This window comes from Malania oleifera, chromosome 12 (genome assembly GCF_029873635.1).
Source record: "Malania oleifera isolate guangnan ecotype guangnan chromosome 12, ASM2987363v1, whole genome shotgun sequence".
Classification (NCBI taxonomy): Eukaryota; Viridiplantae; Streptophyta; class Magnoliopsida; order Santalales; family Ximeniaceae; genus Malania; species Malania oleifera.
The window spans coordinates 71,355,066-71,373,087 of record NC_080428.1 but is presented as its reverse complement, the minus strand read 5'-3'; the positions used below and the strand labels follow the sequence as shown (position 1 = coordinate 71,373,087).

Here is an 18,022-nt window from a genome sequence, read left to right as displayed (position 1 = left end):
TCTGAACGAGGAAGAGACAGCTGAGCGAGAGAAGAAAAAATTCTGAATCTTATTTCTGATAATGCAATATTACAGCCACTGAAAATATATATACATATATATATATATATATACATATATATATATATATATATGAATCTGAAAAACTAACAAACTAAAAGAACGACAAACTGAAATAAGTTATAATGATTTGCTGTAAACTAACTGAATCACAGCTAACAACTAATCTGTTTAACAGATACAAACAACCTAAACCCCACATCAAGACCCCAATAGTTAGCCACTGCACAGTTTTGAGCAGAGGCCGCTTCAAACTTTCTTTTGCCCAGAAAATCTCATTAGCACATATCATGTAATCTGAATCAGGACAGATCGCCGAGCAATGAGCACTGACATCTGCTAGAGCATGTGTTTGTCCAGTCTAGTATAAAAAGTATACATCATTTGGGATGTCAAGCATCTTTTACCACGTTCTCTCAATGGTATTTTTGGATGGATAAGTTGGGTCTCACTTCCTTTCGTCATTAGTTTAACTTCTCGATTTTTGTTTGGTGGGTTTAAATTTTTTGATTTTTTTTGATTTTTTAATTTTTTTAATTTTATAATTATTTTTTTAATAAGTTTGTTTAGATTTGTTTCCTATTTAGCATTGTTTGGATTTGTAGTTCTGATTTGATTGGTTGTTGGTGTTGTATTTGGGAGAGCTTTAATTTCTTTATCTGTAATCTCCCAATATTTGTCTTATAATCACGGTATTCTTCCATCAAAAGTGAGACCATATCAATAAAGATTGCGTTTAAAAAAAATGCAGTTGGATAATATAAATATATATAAAAGTCAATTTCTTAGAAACATTGCAGCAGGACAAACAGCAATAGAGTTGTTAGGGAAGTCCCGCATGACAAAAGAGAGAGGAGATTGTCTCTTTATAAACAATGTTATGAGATAAGAGTGTGTTTTTTAGGAGACATCCGATAAAATTGGAACGATACAAAGAAGATTAGCAAGGCTCCTGCGCAAGATGCACAAATCGAAAAATGGTCCAAATTTTTTTTCGTTTTTTTTTCCCGAAAAATAAAATACTTTTGAAGCACTATTGAGAAGATCAAAGTGCTGCTCATGTTTTTTACTTCTAGTTCAGATTTTTAATTTCCTCATCTCTCTCTCTCTCTCTCTCTCTCTCTCTCTCTCTCTCTCTCTCTCTCTCTCTCTCTCTCCATCCAAGTTTTGATGCTTCTCAACTCCCAAGGTTGCAAAATAGGACAATTATCGAGTAGTGATTTATGAACATCCTCGTTTTCAGATAAATAATTTCTGCCAAAATAATATAACTCATGATGTCCCCTTATTTCTTACAGGACACTAATTGATAAAAATCATTATTTTATTCAACACACAAACACAACAAATCATAGCAGGTCTGGGGCCAGAGTTTGAGGGGAAATTGTACTAACTAACATAGATTGACAACTTCACTAATCTGGCTTCTTTAGACATCTGAAGTCATGCATTTTCCTTGATCTGATTTGGCTAAAATGCATGACTTCAGATGTCTAAAGAAATGATCTGATTTGAATGCCAAGCTCTCGCGATACAGATCTGCAATGACGACAAAGACCCAGTCCCCATAGCCCACGTGTCGTTGCACGCACAGCGCCTAGAGCCTCCCACCCCCGGCCCTCCCTCCTCATGATTCACGACCAACTCTGTAATGCTGCACCACCACAAACCTCACTTTCTGACGTGTTTTCGTGTTCACCGCCCCACTGCACTCTTGTGCAAGACGCCGTGTACATGACCACCACTAGCCACGCTGCTGCCGATCGCCACACAAGCCACCCCTCACCTGTGCCATCTGTGGTCGCAGATCTTCGGATCTGGCTCTTTGTGGCCCTACACACCGAAGCAGAGGTTGTAGAGGGTGGTCTTTCCGGGATTTGCAGAGGAGGTTTACGAAGATGGTGGTGGGATGATGGCGAGTTCGAGAAATCTGGCGACGACAACGACGGGACTCTCAGCCTTTGCAACGACGACGACTAGGTGCTGTTTTGGGGTTTCGTAGAAGAGAGTCATACGATGCCATTTTTGGGATTTGCATAGGAAAAATTTGGAGCCTCCTCATGCTGTGAGAATTTCTCCAGAGAGAAGAGTCATCAGCTGCAACTACGGTCGCCCACTTCGCCGCCTGCTAGTTTTCCAAGACTTTGAATTTCGGCAAGCTTTCTTCTACCGGTACTCTGAATCATTCTAAATCAGGTATGTCTCTCTTCCATTCTCGTTGAAGGAAGATGCTTACTGTGTAGGAGTCGATGGTGGTGCCAACCGGCCCTCTGGGGGATCCTCCACTTGTGGGGCCTCTTTCAAAAGGTGGTTCAAGACCTTTATCGTATGCCCATGTAGTATCACGTGCGAATGTTAATGTTGTTAACCTATCGTCTTCCTCTTTCAAACTAGCCATGAGATATCCAGTTGATGTTGATAGAGATATTGGTTTTATATTCTCGGAGGTTGAGATGAACAAAGTGGCGGAAGATTTTCGGTTTGCGTTGGTTCTGAAATTTTTGCGATCTAGACCATCCAATGATGTTATCCGTTTGAATATATTAAAGTCATGGGGCCTTTCAGAGATCCCTTCTGTCAGTTTCATGGATGATTTTCACGTACTGGTTTAGATGAAGAATAAACGAGATTTTCTTCATGGATGTGCTCGTGAAGGAAAGATTTTGGCTGGATTTCTGTTTTGTCTTTTTCGATGGGCAAACGATTTCAACCTAAAGCCGGAACAATCATTGGCCCCTCAATGGTTATTTCTTCCTGGTCTTCCAACGCACATGTACATGCCTGATTGCTTACAAATTCTAGCCATGAGGTTTGGTCGATACCTGGGAACTGACAATGCTACGCTTAATCGAACTAGGGCTACTGGTGTGAGAATGTGCGTGGAGGTGGATTTATTGGCAGATCAGGTGGATGCTTTCCCGATTGTTGTTTCTGTAAATCAAAAAATTTGGCAGGAAGTAAGGTATGAAAAGTAAGGATTTTATTGTGAGAAATGTCATAGATAAGGGCATTCAAAGATGGTATGCTGAGGGGGTGAAAGGAAAAAGAAAATTGGGGATAGAAGTAACGATACGGAATATGGTAGACAAGAAAATCGACAAGAAGTTTGGTGTGTGAAGAAATTGGATAAAGGGAAGAAAGTTCAGATAGAATTGATAGATCCATGTATTGTTGAAGAACTTGTAGAGGGGTCTCAGGTTCAAGAGGGTGCAATGACATCACAAATTTTACTAGTGGTTGAGACAGTTCCACAACGTGAGATGGAAGAGATGGAGTTTGTTCCTAAAGATCCAAGGCCTGAAGTGGAGACTTTGCAGCAAAATACAAATCAATATGAGATTGTGCAGAGGGAGGAGAGTGTTGAACCAGTCTTGGGTGCTCTTGACGTTGATATTCTGATAGTGGAAGATGGCATAGTAGTGCGCGATCAGTTGATGACGTCTAGTAATATGGTTACAGAAATTTTGGAACAAGAGTGTACCTTCATGGCCAGGTGTGTCCCACATAATTGTGAATCGGATAGGGAGGTGGAGACAAATACTTTAGAGAAACTCCCTTTGGAAAAAGGATTTTGTCCGAATGATGATTTACATGTTTCGATTGTTAAGTTTAAGGATATTAATGGGCAAAGTGAGAAGAAGTCTCAACGGGGTATTACCCGTCCAAAGAAACTTGATTTATGATTAATACAAATCTTGTGTGGAACATGCGGGGTTTAGGCACGTCGAAAAATCGTTTACTTAAGTTAATGAGGAATTTTTCGCCTTCTATTTTGGTTCTTTCATAGCCATTTTTTGATGAAAGTCTGATGTCGCAATGGGCTGACTTTCTAAATTTTCTGAATTTTTGTGCGAATGCTTCAGTGGGGGGGGGGGGTAAATTTTGGATATTTTGGGAAGAAGAAGTGCACTTTGAGTTACAACATATGTCTGATCAAGTTATTTCGGGTATTTTTAGTTCAGTGGACTGGATTTTCTTGGCTTCTTTTGTTTATGCTAAATGTTGCCAAACAGATTGCCGAGAACTTTGGAATGATTTGGAGTTTGTAAAGAGGGATGAGTTCCCTTGGTTAGTGGTGGGAGATTTTAATATCATCCATTCAGATTCGGATCGTATTGGTGGTCATATGAGGCCATTATCGGCTATGGAGGAATTTAACAATTGCTTGGACAACTGTGATCTTATGGATTTGGTTCGTACTGGCAACAACATGTCTTGGTGTAATGGTCACAGTGGTAATTCTCGAAATTGGGCAAAACTGGATAGGGTGCTCTATAATTTGAATCTTCTCCAAGTTTTGCCAAATATTTGTTTTAAGTATGGAAAAAGGAGGACTTCAGATAACCCATTGATTATTCGATTTCATAAAAATCTGCATCGGTATGGTCATTCTCCCTTCAGGTATCAGAATATGTGGAGCACGCACCAGTCTTTTAAGTCTTGCATGGAGGAAGCCTGGAGGGAGGAGTCTCATGGTTTGGACATGTACAACAGAACATTAAAAAATTGGAGGAAAGTATGGAGGCTTTAGAGGCTCAGCTTCAGGAAGGGTATTCGCTAAAAATGGAAGAAGATTTTTTCCTTACTAAACTTGAGTTGGAAGCATGGGAAAAAAGGGAGGAGATTCGTATTTCTCAGTTAGCCAAAAAGAAATGGTTGGAGGCAGGGGATAACAATACAAAGTTCTTTCATGCATTTGTGAACCAAAGGAGGAAGAAGACTATGATTCATTCATTGAAACTTCCAAATGGAGAACTGTTGGATTCTACAGAGCTTGTTCATGAGGGTGCAGTAAGGTATTTTCGAACTTTCTTAACAAGTGTAGGACCCAATCGAACAGCTAACCTTGTTGATATAATATCTCCTATGGTTTCTAAATAGGAGAATATTGATCTTTGTCGTGAACCGTCTGAGGGGGAGGTAGGGGATGCTATTCTTTCTATCCTGAGAAATAGAAGCCTAGGTTCGAATGGTTTTGGATCGGATTTTTTTCAAGATTGCTGGGATATTGTAAAAGAAGACGTGATCGATGCAGTTAGAGATTTTATTGCTAGGTCTCCTCTTCCTAGATTTTATTCTGCATCCTACATTGTTCTAATCCCTAAAGTTCAGAATCCTTAGAGTTTTGGCAAGTTTAGGCCTATTAGTCTTTGTAGTGTTGTCTACAAAAAATTTTCAAAAATTATTGTTGCAAGGATGACAAGTTTATTGTCTGCATTGATTTCTCCGGAACAGGGAGCTTTCATTCCTAGTAGAAGTATATTTTTGAAAATATTTCTTTGGCACAAGAAATGGTTCATTCTCTGTATATGAAGTCTAATGGTGGAAATGTAATGATCAAAGTGGACATAGCTAAGGCATATGATAGGGTCGATTGGGATTTTTTAAACTTGAATCTGGAAAGCTTTGGATGACATTCTTATTTTTTTCAATGTCAAGAGAAGTTTCATTCGAATGCTTATTAAGACTCTAAAGAAGTATGAGGATTGGTCTGGTCAATTGATAAATAAAGAAAAGTCAAGTACTTTTTTGTCAAAGAGAATTGCTTTTGCTTGGAGGAGATCTCTGTTAAGGACGTCTGGCTTTGCGGAAGGAGGTTTCCCTGCTACATATTTGGATGTTCCTTTGGTATCAAGACGTCTTACGACCCGTATTTTAGAGCCCCTAGTTGACAAATTGAGGAAAAAGATAGCAGGTTGGAAATTTAAGCTTGTATCTCAAGGGGGCCACCTAATTTTAATTAAGCACGTATTATCATCAATGGCGGTTAATCAATTGTCGGTATTGGACATTCCCTTATATTATCTTCAAAAAGATAAATTCTATGTTATCGAATTTTTTTTGGAGTGGAGTAAATGACAAAAGGAAAAGGAATTGGTGTTCCTGGTCTAATTTATGTAAGCCTGTTTGTGAGGGTGGTTTGGATGTAAGGGATTTGGAGGAGGTAAAAAAATCATTGCATATGAAGTTTGTGTGGAGATTGTTAACTATGGATAATCTGTGGACTCAATTATTTAAAGCCAAGTATTTGTATAAGAAACACCACTTGAGAGAAATGAAACTAGATAAAGGAACCAGATTTTGGAGATCGATTGTTCGTGTGATTCCTGAAGTTTTAGAGCATGTTTGTGTTCGAATTAAAGAAGGGTCGGCTTCTTTCTAGTTTGATCGTTGGTTAGCCTTCGGTCCCCTTTGTGCTAAGGTTTAGGAAATCAGTAACCATAAGCTACGAACTAGAGATTATTGGGATAGAGATGGGTGGAATGTTGATTTATTAGTGGATTTGTTGGGTGAAGATCGGGTTGAGGAAGTAATGAACTCTACTATTTCTTGCAAGAAGGGTCCAGATACAGTAATTTGGGGACCTTCAACAAATGGGAAGTTCACCATGGCAAGTGCTTGGGAAATTATAAGGGAGCATAAAGAGGAATTCTCAGTTGCAAAATGAATCTAGCATCCTATGTTGCCAAAAATGGTGTCAATTTGTATGTGAAAGTCTTGGTTCGCTTGTCTTCTGGTTGATACTTGTATTAAAGAAGTAGGTGTCCAAATGGCCTCTCGATGTGATTGTTGCTCAAATGCCAAGATTGAATCTCTAGACCATATGTTTTGCACCGAATCTTTTGCTCGAGAGGTATGGAAAAAAAGCAGCAGTGGTGTTGGGTGTCAGTTGCATGGAAACGAGTACTTGGCAAGGCAGAGTTAATGTCTAGTTTAGTTGTGCAAGACGGGCCTCACAGTTAGGCATTTTGGTAGGTCTTATACCTAGTCTCATCATTTGGAGACCTTGGACTCATCGATGTAGAGCCGGGATGGAATCAATTCATGATTCGGTGAGAACTATGTGGCTTGATATTAAATATTGGCTAAGATCCATTTTAGACAAGTTAAATAAATGTGCACTTGCTTCTTGCACGGATATTGCAGTCCTTCGTGCTTTGGATATTCAAGTAAAAAATGTGGGGGTTCGTCTTCCTCGTGTAGTTAGATGGTGTAAACCTAGGATAGGTTGGGTTAAGTTGAATGTGGATGGGAGCTATAGAGGTAACCCAGGTAATTATGGTGGTAGAGACGTGATAAGAGATGAAAAAGGTTTATTTAAAGTAGCATTTTCCTCATTATTGGGTTATGGAACAAATAACATGGCTGAATTGAAGGCGATTATTTTAGGGATTCTGTGCAAAAAATCTCGGATTGGATCAAGTGGAGATTGCATGTGACTCTACTTTGTTGGTTCGGTGGATAAATTCTGGGAAGTGTTCGGTTTGGAACTTATGGGAATTGTGGGAAGATCTTATGTTAGCATTGAGAGGCATACAATTCAAAGTGGAACATGTTTACAGGGAGGCAAATAAAAGTGCCTATTTCTCTGCCAAACAGGGTGAATCTGGTATTTCTCGATCATATAGTTGTCAGGATGATCTTCCTCAGCAAGTCAGGGGAATGATTCAATTGGATTTGTTGGGTTTTCCTTCTTTGCGCTCATGATGTTTTGTGTTATCTTCTGGAGTTTTGTTTGTTTTCCACTTTTAGTGGTTTAGTTTCTTAGTGGTTGCTGGTGTTTGGTTTTTTGGTTTGGTTTATGTTGGTTAGGTTAGTTTTACGGTCTTGGAGTTTGCTTTTGTTGTCCCAAAGTCTCAAGATTGGAACCACGGTATTCATCCGCCATAAGCGAGGGGTTTTCTAATAAAGTTAGGAGGTGCCGCCCTCTTTTACCAAAAAAAAAAAAAAGATTTGGCTACCATGAAAAGATAGCGAACAAGAAAATTTAAAGTAAAATTTGATTTTAGATTATTATAAGTTGGGATACCACAAGACAATTGTTTTATGATTTGACGGCTTATTAGGTTTTTTCTTACTCATTTGATGTGAATTGCTACTTAATAACTGCAGTAATAGAAAGTTTCATGCATGGCTTCAACATCCCCACCCCCACCCCCACCCCCCATAACAACATTAAAAAATAAAAGAAGGAAACAAATACCAACCCCCCCCCCCCCCCAAAAAAAATAAGAAACTTTCAGGCCATTTGAGTCATAGCATTTTCTTTGAGGTCTGCTAAGAAAAAGTTGGATCCAACACTGAGAAGGTGTAGCAAAACATCAAAAACAACAATTAACTTGTTGGGCTTTGTGGAGCCTAGTTGCGTTTGATCCAAATGATGACCCGACTTGAATTAATGTTGTGTGGTTTTTAATGAGAAATTTTAATCATAAGGCTTAGTCCATGGAGCAAAGGCTTGGGCAGAAAAATTTTTGGGCCCGCTTTGTAGCCCATTGTTGTGTGCAAGATATAAAATTATTGTTTTTTGGTGATTAGGGTTGGCTGTGGTTTTTGTGTGAAAGAGACGCTGTTTCTGAGAGAGAGCGCACTTTGTAATTTTTCCTTAATAATAGTGAAGTTTCTACAACTCCGTGGACATAGGCAAATTGTCGAACCACATAAATACTGTCTTGTGCGCATGATTGATTTTTTTTTTTTTTTGCATGTATTTTCTCTATTTTGTTTCTCATAGGATTTGAGAATTTTGTGTTACTTCACAACTAACAATATAGAGCATGAAAAACAATTAAAACAATGTTCCAAGAGCAAGTAGTAATCTAGAAAAACATACAGGAAAACAAAAAAGAATTCTCAAGCCATCTCAAGAATGTTAGGGCTGAGTCTAGAAATGTGCCAGCCTGTGTTGGAATCTTGTCAGATAATTAAAATTAATTTAATCTTGTTTTTGATAGGTGTCAGACAATCATCACGCCATGTTGGATGAATGTTGTCCAAGATGTGTAACAACCGATACTTTGACGTTCTTAGAGTGTCAGTGCTTCCTAGTAGACCTCAATAAGAAAGACCAAATAGCAATCCAACAACTAGACTAGTTCTTGCAGGGTAGCAACCAACAATACAACTCAAGAACCAACACAGGAACAAAATTGCAAATAAACCAGACCCAAACCAATAGATGTAACAACACTAATCACCACAGATCACAATGCCTAGCTGCAAACAACCTAAACCCCACATAAAGACCCCAATAGTCAACCGCTGCATGGTTTTGAGCAGAGGCTTCTTCAAACTTTCTTTTGCTCAGCAAATCTCATCCGCACATATCTTGTAATGAATCAGGACAGATCACTGAGGAGTGAGCATTGACATCTGCTAGAACATGAGTTTGTCCAGTCTAGTATGAAAATTAGATATCATTTGGGATGTCAAGCATGCAAGGCAGGTGAAATAAGAGGCAAGTTTATATGATTTAAGTGTAGTTGGAAGCATCGGGTTAGGGCACCAGCGTCAGCAACAACGAAGCTGCGACAGCGAACTTGCAATGACGACGATGAAGCTGCGACGGCGAACCTGCGACAGCGACGTAGATTCACGATGACGGTGACGACGTAGTGCTCCAATGGCCAAACATAATCATCTTTGTGCATAAAGTCAGACTCTTTTGCGAAGGAGGGTTAGGGTACTAGCGTCGGCAACGACAAAGCTGCGATGGCAAACCTGCGAAGACGAAGTAGTTTCACGGTGATAGTGACAACTTAGCGCTCCGACGGCCAGCATCTTCGTTACTATGAACCACCGAGAAGAGATTGGAATCTTAGGGGACGCCACACGCCAAGGAGTTTGCAGTCGCCATCACAACTCAGGTTCCATTTACTCTCTCCACAAAAGGTTGGTTTTTTATTTTTAGGTTTTCAATATGGAAAACCAGTAGCCACAAGCCATGGTTGCACCGCCTCCGGCAACTGTTACTAGAGGTTGTGGGGAGGTGCCAACGATGGTTCACAGGTTGCAGGGGGTGGTTCGGGGGATGATATGGTCGGAAAGGGGGAAGGTTTCGCTGGTGGAAAATCATTTTCGGAAGCATTGAAGAGGCTAATTCCATCTTCAAAATTCAAAATCTCTTTGAGGAAACCAGAACTAATTAATGGGGAATTAAGTTTTGTTTTCTCGGATGTGGAGATGGAAAGGGCTATTGAGGATTTGAAGTTTGCGTTGGTGCTTAAATTTCTTTCTGCAAGGTCGTCTATTAATGTCTTTCGGAGGCATATTATCCAATCTTGGGATCTTTCTGAAGTTCCAATGATAAGTTTTATGGACAACTATCATGTTTGTTGCATTTGGTAAATGAAAAGGACTACATTCATGCATGGGCACGAGAAGGGAGATGGGTGGCAGGGTGCCAATTTTGGCTATTTAATTGGTCCATGAATTTTGATGTCAACAACGAGCCATCAATTGCACCACAGTGGATTTTTTTGCCAGGTTTGCCTTTGCATTTATATAGACTAGATTGTTTACAAAGTTTTGCCACTAGATTTGGTAGATTTTTGGGTACGGATAATGCCACATTATATAGAACATGAGCCACAAGTGCAAGATTGTGTGTTGAGTGGATTTGCAGAAGGATCCTGTGAAGGGTTTTTCGTTGATAGTAGGACAAAAGCAGAGTTGGCAAAGGGTAATATACAAGAAGAGGGGTTTCCATTATAATAAATGTTGTAGGCAAGGTCACACTAATGTGATATGTCCGTTTGGAGTAAAGCCTAAGGATAAAAGGAAGGAAGGTATGAGGAAGGAGAGAGATGGGATGGTTTGGAAAGAAGTGGGTAGAAAAGAAAATGTGATAGTAGAAGAGGAAGGTTCTGTTTTGCGGATTCAGGATCACAGGGTGGAGGAGAAAAAGAATGAAGATGTGAGTGGTCCTTTGAATGTGAATGGGAAATATAAAGAAGTTGTGAATAAGGTTAATAATGCGGGTACACATAAAGTGGATGAAGTGAACTTGGTAGAGAAGAATAGTGGAGAGAAAGCCAAATATTTTCAAGATCATAAGTCAGGGGTGTTAGGGGTGTAGGTAGAACTGGGTGGTTGTTCTAGGACTGTCTAGGAAATCGGAGTTTTTGATGAAAGAGGGGGGGGAGAAGTTGAAAATGATAAGGATGGGGAGGAGTTTCTCGTGGAGGAGGTGGATGAAAGAGAGGGGGGATCAGGAGGGTGTGGTGTGTAGGGATAATTATGATGTGTTATCTGACGGAGATATGGAGGTTTGCATTGATACTCAAAAAGAATATTGCTTTGATCCAGGAAATGTGCCAGTGGGTGTATTGGAAGGAAGAAATAAAGAAGATGTGCAAGTGAGAAATTCTAAGAGGGCTAAGGCAGTGCCTCAAAAATTGAACTTATGATTGACAAAGTTATTTTTTGGAATATAAGACGGTTGGGCATGTCGAAAAGAAGATTAAAACAAATTGTGAAAGATAAGAAAGTTTCAATTTTGGCTATTTCTGAACCTTTTCAAGATGTGGAGAAGATACGAAGGTGGGCGGTATATTTTCAATTTACTAATTTTTGTTCTAATGTAGAGGAAGGTGGGAAGATTTGACTATTCTGGAAAGATGATGTGGGTGCTTCAAATCAATGTTTGGCAGTTTTGTTAACAAAGGATAGAGGCTCTCTGCTTTTTACCTTTTCATATGCTAAATGTTATCATATTGAGAGAAGAGAATTATAGGAACAACTTCAGGGGATTTCGAGTTTTGATGTGGCTTGGGTTGTTATGGGAGATTTTAATGTAATTCGATTAGATGAGGAAAGGGTGGGAGGTCAACCTCGCTTGGGTTCGTTTATGGCTGAATTCAATGGTTGTATTTAATAGATGTGGATTATTGGATCTCAGATTCAAAGGAAGTCAATTTTCTTGGTGTAATGGCCATCAAGGATTGACGAGAAGTTGGGCGAAACTTGACAGGGTGCTGATTAATAATGTTTTTCTGTAAAATATAGTGAAGCTAAGACATCATTGTTGAAAAGAAATACTTCAAATCATTCTCCTATCATATTACAACTGGGTGCAAGTATGGAGAGGTATGGGCCAGCGCCTTTTAAATTTCAGAACATGTGGATGTCGCATGGGAATTTTTTGAAAATGGTTGAAACATCTTGGAGAGAACATATTGTGGCAGATTCAGGGTTTTGTAAATTGACGAGTAAATTGAAAAGGCTAAAACAAAGGCTTAGGGTGTGGAATAAATAGATTTTTGGTTGTGTTGGTGGTATCATACAAGAGTTGGAGGAAATGGTGGAAAAATATGAGAATTTACTGTAGACAGAGTACTCAGAATTAGTTAAAGAAGAGTTCCATGTTTCTAAGGCTGAATTGGAGGTATGGTATAGAAGGGAAGAGACAAAGCTGGCGCAGCAAGCAAAGATGAAATGGTTAATTGATGGTGACTAAAATTCAAAGTTTTTCTATGCAGTGATTGCACAAAGAAGACGTAACTCTTGTGTGAATTCAATGGTGCTTCCTGATTGTTCGGTATTGGAAAATATGTAGATGGTTCATAATGAGGCTATGAATTATTTTGAGCAATTCTTGGGAAAAAATAGTTCAATGCAAAGGCCAAATCTGGATAGTATTATCCAATCGATGGTTTCTGAGAATTCTATAAGACAGCTAAAGGAAAAACCGGCGGAGGAGGAGATATATGCAGTTATTTCTTCTATTTCGGTGGACAGTAGCCTAGGACCGGATGGTTTTGGTTCTTCTTTCTATCTTACCTACTAGAAGATTATTAAAAATGATGTGATGGAAGCGGTAAGGGTGTTCTTCAAAGGTGATATGTTGTCTCGGTATTTTTGTTCCTCTTATATAGTTCTTGTTCCAAAAGTAAAGGATCCTCAGTCTTTTGATAAATTTTATCCGATAAACCTTTGTAACGTAATCTATAAAATTTTCTCCAAAATCCTTGTTGGCAAGCTATCGTTGGTGATGGGTGATTTAATATCTCTTGAGCAAGGTGCGTTTGTAAAAGGGAGGAGTATTTTTGAAAATATAATACTTGCTCAAGAGATGACAAAATTATTACATAAGCGGGTGAGAGGAGGTAATATGATGCTAAAACTTGACATGAGTAAAGCGTATGATCGAGTGGAGTGGCAGGTGGTAGATTAAATTTTCCATGCACTTGGTTTTCCAGATTGGTTTTGTAAGTTGATTCAGAATTGTATTTCTACTCCTTAGTTTTCTGTTATGATGCATGGCACTTACAGGGGTTTTTTCAAATCAAAAAGGGGTTTAAGGCAGGGGGATTCGTTGTCCCCATATATTTTCATCATCATGGAAGATGTTCTTTCTAGATTAATTCAAAAAAAGATAACTGAGAAGCGGATTTTACCGTTTTTGCATATCCAAGTGGTGCACCTATTATATTGCATTTAATGTACGCGGATGATGTTGTTATATTTGCTAATGCTGGTAAAAAATCTTTTAGACAGTTAATGAAAGTGGAATATGAAAACTGGACTGGCCAAAGGGTGAATAAAGATAAATCAACAATTTTTTTCTCAAGGTGCTTAGAGGAAAGGAGAAATTCTACAAGAGACTGGTTTTATTGAAAGTAAATTTCCTTTTATGTATTTGGGAGTGCCGATCGTGGATGGTAAATTAAAGGGCTGTCATTTTGACTCTTTAATTCAAAAAATCAGTATGAAAATTGAGGGCTACAAAAGTAGACTGTTGTCTCAAGGAGGTTGTCTAGTTTTGTTGAGACATGTGCTTTCGAGCATGTCACTACATCTATTAGCTGTTCTAAATGCCCTAAAACTGGTGATAACAAAAGATACAAGGTATGTTAGCCTCTTTTTTTGGGGGATTTAAGGATGGGAAAGAAAAAATGAAATTGAGGGTTTGGAAGAAATTGTGTGTTCCTGTGAGGAGGGGGGCATAGGAGTAAGGGACATTTCGAAAGTGCAACGGTCGTTGTTTATAAAGTTTGGTTGGTAGTTATTAACACAAAAATTTTTATGGGCTAGATTTTTTAAAGCTAAATATGTTAAAGGAGGACATATTACTCTTTGCAGACCACATGAATCGAATTCTTCTTTTTGGAGGAAAATTCTGCAGTGTATGCCTGAGCTGTTAAGTAAATCTAAGCGAAAAGTTAGAGAAGGAGATGTAAAATTGTGGTATGATAAGTTTCTGGATTCGGGACCTTTGTTTTCAGAGTTTCCAGATGGTGCACATTCATATATCAGATTAAAAGATTTTGTTGATTAATAATGTGTGGGATGTGAAAAATTTGCAAAGGATTCTAGATTTTAATAAAGCGGAAGAAGTGATGGAAAGAGTTGGAAAACTTAGAAACTCTTTGAACATCCTGCTATGGCTCTCGGAAAAGAATGGATGCTTTAATACAAAGTCGGCATAGGATGCTATTAAAGTTAGCGCTCCAAAGTTTGATTGGGCAAAGTGGGTTTGGAACAAATGGTTACCAAAGAAGCACCACCAGATATGTGTTCACTGTTAGCACAACAGCTGTTAGTTGGATGTCGCAAATACAAAAGATTGTTGCCCTATCCACTACAAAAGTTGAGTACGTAGCAATGACAAAAGCCATCAAAGAGATGATTTGGCTTCAAGGTTGGTTGACAAAGCTTGGATTAAAGCAGGAGAGGAATTTTTTGTACAGTGACAATCAGAGTATGATACATCTGGCAAAGAACTCTACATTTCATTTCAGAACCAAACATATTGGACTACGTTATCACTTCATCAGATCTCTATTACAGTACAGAGTGTTGACACTTGAAAAGATTCAAGGTTGCAAGAATCCAGCAGACATGTTGACGAAGGTGGTGACTATAGAGAAGCTGAATTTGTGCTCAACTTTAATTGGTCTTCACGCTTAAAGAGAGACATGAGCACATCATGTGCCTATACACTGGTTGAGATACTTCCTCCGTCTCCAAGTGGGAGATTGTTGAGATTGCAACTAGTGGAGTCATCGACAGCCGCTTCTGTTGACATTGGAGACTGATGACCACCAACCTTACCCAAAATGTTGACATTAAGCCACCATGTGACAACCCAAATAATAATAGTATTTAAATAATAGAGAGGGAGGAAATTGGAAACAGTAAAAGAATAAGGCAGCATTCGTCAACAACATTGCATTTTGGAGGTTAATACCCAAGAAATTTTCTCAGGTCCTAGTCGACGAGGGTACAAGAGGACCTCATTGACGAGGAAGCATTTCGTCGATGAGGGTATAAGAGAACCTCGTCGACGAGGAAGCATTTTGTTGAAGAGGAGATACCGAGAGTGGATTTTTGGAAGTCTAAATTTCATTGACGAGGGTGTAGGTTTGTCGACAAAGTTTCTACAGGACTCGTCGACGAGGTGACGTGGCTCGTCGATAAGGCCTGCAGTATAAATAGTGCTAAACTCTGTTTAATTATAGAATATTCAGTGCAAAACTTCCTCTTTCTCTCTCCTATGGTTCCCCTTCATATTTTCTTCAATTTCGGCCCCGTTAGTCGTCGGATTGATGATCTGAGGCCACCACGACACTCCTGGCTGAGTTCTCTTCAAGTCTACTCGGGCGGATCGTTGGTGGGATTGAATCGAATTTCTCCCCAGAAACTAGGGTAAGGCCTTTTATTCAGTTTCTGGCTTTCTAGAAGTTGTAGGAAATGATGTAGACCAAGAAATATTGATATTCTGTTCTGAAAAAAATTATTTTCAGGGTGTTAAGTGGGGAACCCTGCGGGTGTAGAACCAGTCTCAGTAGGGGATTTTAGCAGGAGTCAAGTAAGGGAAATATGCTATGCTAGATAGTTTTATAATGATTTTCAGTATGAAATGTATATTTTACCATATTATTATTCACAACAGAGTTTTATACAGTTTAACAATTATGAATAATATGTTTTAAATTATTGTGTGGCTTGAGAATATAGATATAATACAGAAACATGTTTTACAATATTTTTCAGAGTTATGCTTTACAGACTATACATACAATGGATATGTTTTATAGAAATTACAAAATACTATGATTATACAATTGATACAGATATAGTTTACAGTACCATGACATACAGTTTTACAGTTCATTTCAGAAATATAGATACAGTTTTCTACAGCGTCATGGTTGATACAGTTATTACAGAATCATGGTAAAACATATAGATGTTTATAGAGATGTATTATATAGTATCAGACCCTGTTAGACCATACAGTTTACAGAGCACGGTACCATAGCTATTTACAATATAGAGTGCAACCACCTATTCAGATAATTCGTGGTATAAAGGTTGATCGTATATAGCCCACGAGTGGACAGGCTCCCCATTAGATATGGGTTGAGGAGGGCTGATCAGACCGATGGAGTATAGTGATTTGTTCTTGTTGGCCAGCTAGGATAGATCCCCCCTACGGGCCGCACAACTCTGTCATAAGGGATTAAATCATGACACACAGTTATCCATAGGGAAGTTTTCAGTTATTATTATTATTATTATTATTATTATTATTATTATTATTATTATTATGTATATATAGATTTACAGAGACAGAGAATATACTTATGTACATTAGAAGTATTTGAGTACAAACCTAAAATACAAATATGTTAAACAACATGGAAAAGGTGGTGGTTTATATTACTTGTATTGTATTTACATGATTATATAGAAACAGATTTTCATAGTATTGTAACTCATTTTCCATACACTAACAATAACATATTTCATCTTACTGAGCATCGTCTCATTCCAATACTTTGACATTTTTCAAGTGATCTAGGTACGCGAGCAGATCAGGCTCGCAAGTAGAGGAGTTTCAGTGTCGCCCTATCAGTAGAGTGAGTATTTTTGGAGTATTGTTGTATAGCCCTAGCCTAGTGGTGGGTATTATGGGGAACAGTCATATATGTATATTTTGGAGGATATGCTAACACTCTGGTATTGTATATATGGTTGTGTTTATATGAATTCCACTTTACGCTGCTTAGGTTAATGGTTTGGTTTTATCCAGTTTGGTATCAGAGCATTATAAATTTCATAGTATGTAAAAAAAACCTAGAAAATAAATAGCAGGTCGTTACACACCATGGTTGAATTTAGCCAACTGCCCTTTGAATTTTAACCTCATCCATGTATATATATATATATGTGTGTGTGTGTGTGTGTGTGTGTGTGTGATGTGTGCAGAACAATGTGAGGTGTGCAGGGTGTTGAGCAGAGCTGTGTGCTGTGTGCATTGTGTGAGAAAGAGAGAGAGAGAGAGAGAGAATTGAGTTGAAGTCAATAGTGTCCTCCTCCTTGTATTATTCTCCCGGTTATAGTGAATTGGTGTGTGCTCCGTGGACGTAGGTCGATTCGACCGAACCACGTAAATCTGGTGTTCCATTTTTGTTATTTATTTTTGCCCGTGCATGATTGTTGCTTCTAGATCCACCCCAACATGTTTTGCAGGTTTTTGTCTTCTGTTTGCTTGAAAATTTGTTTTTATTTTTGTTTGTTTGTTTCTAATTCTTTTGGGCTTGTTTTGGTTGTTTTAGTTGGTTAATGATTCAGGTTTTGTTAGGCTTGTTATGATTTTGGTGCATGCGCTAGTTTTTTGTTAGGTTTTTTGTAAATCCCTTGTGGCATATTTATAACCACAGTTTTTTTCTGCCATAACTAAGGGCTATCAATAAAGTTGGGTATTTCGTTTTAAAAAAAAAAATTCATCACAAATCCTGGTTGTTTAGCCACAGGTTGTGCTAACATAAATTAAACAAGCAACACCTTTCCCAATCTCAGTTCCTCCTACTTCTGAGATGGTGGATTTGCTTCTTCATCCTGCCCCCATCTCTTCTTCCTTCTTTAACCAAAGTAGAACTTTCTTATGATAAGAGGAAAAAAATTAAGTCATAAAATGCAGCTTCCCATCCACATTAAATCATAAATTTGTTTTCCTTTCAATTCCTTCTTTTTAGGAAAAAAAATATTATTCCGATAATTCCCAAAAAGCCATAGCAGCTGCAACATTACAATTGACATGGAATGCATATCAAATAAACATAATATCTTCACCAGAAATGTAAACAAAATGAGTTGCTTGTAAGCCCTTATAAGTTATAACTCATTTTTTAAAATTTGTAGGTAGAGACCCCCCATCCCACAACAGAACTCT

The 18,022-nt window shown here is 38.4% G+C and overlaps 1 protein-coding gene and 1 pseudogene across 1 annotated transcript in view; one reads left to right on the top strand and one right to left on the bottom strand.

Moving 5' to 3' along the window:
• The window catches only part of LOC131144600 (exocyst complex component EXO84A), a 29,044-nt gene that overhangs the window by 10,363 nt on the left and 659 nt on the right, over positions 1-18,022 (bottom strand). The window lies entirely within an intron of this gene.
• LOC131145282 (U6 spliceosomal RNA) lies at positions 956-1,052 on the top strand (annotated as a pseudogene).